Source organism: Triticum urartu, chromosome 4A (genome assembly GCF_056163025.1).
Source record: "Triticum urartu cultivar PI428250 chromosome 4A, HENAU_Tu73, whole genome shotgun sequence".
Classification (NCBI taxonomy): Eukaryota; Viridiplantae; Streptophyta; class Magnoliopsida; order Poales; family Poaceae; genus Triticum; species Triticum urartu.
This window is the reverse complement of record NC_141876.1, coordinates 144,726,312-144,729,120: the sequence shown is the minus strand read 5'-3', so window position 1 is coordinate 144,729,120 and position 2,809 is coordinate 144,726,312. Positions and strand designations below refer to the sequence as shown.

The 2,809-nt window shown below is 35.3% G+C and overlaps 1 pseudogene; it reads right to left on the bottom strand.

Moving 5' to 3' along the window:
- Positions 1 to 376: 376 nt before the first annotated feature.
- On the bottom strand, positions 377 to 2,164 carry LOC147975171 (uncharacterized; annotated as a pseudogene).
- Between the last annotated feature and the right edge of the window lie 645 nt (positions 2,165 to 2,809).

The following is a 2,809-nucleotide window of genomic DNA, read 5'->3' as shown; positions in this document are numbered from 1 at the left end:
TGGGCCCACGAGGCATACCCAGGGGGGTAGGGCACGCCCTCCACCCTCATGACCAGGTGCTTGCTCCCCTGCTGTGTTTTCAGTGCCAGATATTCTCAAATATTCTAGAAAAAATCATATTTAATTTTCAGGGTATTTGGAGAACTTTTATTTTTGGGGTCTTTTTATTACATGGATAATTCAGAAAATAGATAGAAATTACTATTTTTGCTTTATTTAATATAAATAACAGAAAGTAAAAAGAGGGTACAGATAGTTGTGCTTTCTAAATTCATCCATCTCATGCTCATCAAAAGGAATCCACTAACAAGGTTGATCAGGTCTTGTTAACAAACTCATTCCGAATAACATGGAACCAGAGAATTTTCGCATAACACTATGTTACCTCAACGGGGATATGCACATCCCCAACAATAAGAATATCATATTTCTTCTCGACAGTAGGTAGAGGAAATTCAAAACCTCCAAAAATAATTGATGGAAGTTTTCCAATATAGTTGATACTATGAACTTGAGGTTGTTTCCACGGAAAGTGTACCATATGCTCATTACCATTAACATGAAAAGTGACATTGCCTTTGGTGCAATCAATAACAGCCCCTGCAGTATTCAAAAAGGGTCTTCCAAGAATAATAGACATACTATCGTCCTCGGGAATATCAAGAATAACAAAGTTCATTAAAATAGTAACGTTTGCAACCACAACAGGAACATCCTCAGAAATACCGACAGGTATAGCAGTTGATTTGTCAGCCATTTGCAAAGATATTTCAGTAGGTGTCAACTTATTCAATTCAAGTCTATGATATAAAGAGAGAGGCATAACACTAACACCGGCTCCAAGATCAGATAAAGCAGTTTTAACATAGTTTCTTTTAATGGAGCATGGTATAGTTGGTACTCCGGGATCTCCTAGTTTCTTAGGTATTCCACCCTTAAAAGTATAATTAGCAAGCATGGTGGAAATTTCAGCTTCCGGTATCTTTCTTTTAGTTGTCACAATTTCTTTCATATACTTAGCATAAGGATTCATTTTAAGCATATCAGTCAAACGCATACGCAAAAAGATAGGTCTAATCATTTCAGCAAAGCGCTCAAAATCCTCATCATCCTTTTTCTTTGATGGTTTGGGAGGAAAAGGCATGGGTTTCTGAACCCATGGTTCTCTTTCCTTACCGTGCTTCCTAGCAATAAAGTCTCTCTTATCATAACGTTGATTCTTTGATTATGGGTTATCAAAATCAACAGCAAGTTCAATTTCTACATCATTATTATTGCTAGGTTGAGCATCAACATGAACATCATCATTAAAATTATCACCAGATTCATGTTCATTCCCAGATTGTGTTTCAGCATCAAAAATAGAAATATCATTGGGATTCTCAGGTGTGTCTACAACAGGTTCACTAGAAGCATGCAAAGTCATATCATTTTTCTTTTTCTTCCTTTTAGAAGGACTAGGTGCATCAATATTATGTCTCTAAGAATCTTGCTCAATTCACTTAGGATGGCCCTCAGGATACAAAGGTTCCTGAGTCATTTTACCACCTCTAGTCATAACTCTAACAGCATTATCATTTTTCTTACTATTTAATTCATTGAGCAAATCATTCTGAGCTTTAAGTACTTGTTCTACTTGAGTGGTAACCATAGAAGCATGTTTACTAATAAGTTTAAGTTCACCTTTAACATTATCCATATAATCACTCAATTGTTCAATCATATAATAATTATGTTTTAATTCTCTACCAAAATATGCATTGAAGTTTTCTTGCTTAACCATAAAGTTATCAAACTCATCCAAGCATTGGCTAGCAAACTTAGTAAGAGGGATTTCAGCTTTATGATATCTATAGAGAGAATTTACCTTTACTACCTGTGTCGGGTTATCAAGACCATGTGTTTCCTCAATAGGTGATGGATTAAAACCATGTATTTATTCAACGGACGGTAAATTAAGACCATGTATTTCCTCAACAGGAGGTAAGTTCTTAACATCTTCAGCTTTTATACCTTTTTCCTTCATAGATTTCTTTGCCTCTTGCATATCTTGAGGACTGAGAAATAGAATACCCCTTTTCTTTGGAGTTGGCTCAGGAGTTGGTTCAGGAATTAGATCAGGGATTGGATCAGGAAGTGTCCAATTATTTTCATTCATCAACATATTATTCAATAGAATTAGAGCTTCATCTGGTGTTCTTTCCCTAAAAACACAACCAACACAACTATCCAGGTAGTCTTTGGAAGCATCGGTTAGTCCATTATAAAAGATATCAAGTATTTCATTTTTCTTAAGAGGATGATCAGGCAAAGCATTAAGTAATTGGAGAAGCCTCCCCCAAGCTTGTGGGAGACTCTCTTCTTCAATTTGCACAAAATTATATATTTCCCTTAAAGCATCTTGTTTCTTATGAGCAGGGAAATATTTAGCAGAGAAGTAATAAATCATACCCTGGGGACTACACACACAACCAGGATCAAGAGAATTAAATCATATCTTAGCATCACCCTTTAATGAGAACAGAAATAATTTAAGGATATAATACTAGCGAGTTTTCTCATCATTAGTGAACAGGGTAGCTATATCATTTAATTTAGTAAGATGTGCCACAACAGTTTCAGATTCATAGCCATAGAAAGGATCAGATTCAACTAAAGTAATTATCTCAGGGTCGATAGAGAATTCATAATCCTTATCAGTAACAAAGATAGGTGAAGTATTATAAGCAGGATCATATTTCATTCTAGCATTCAGAGTTTTTTGTTTCAGCTTAGCTAATAATTTCTTAAGATCACTCCTATCATTGCA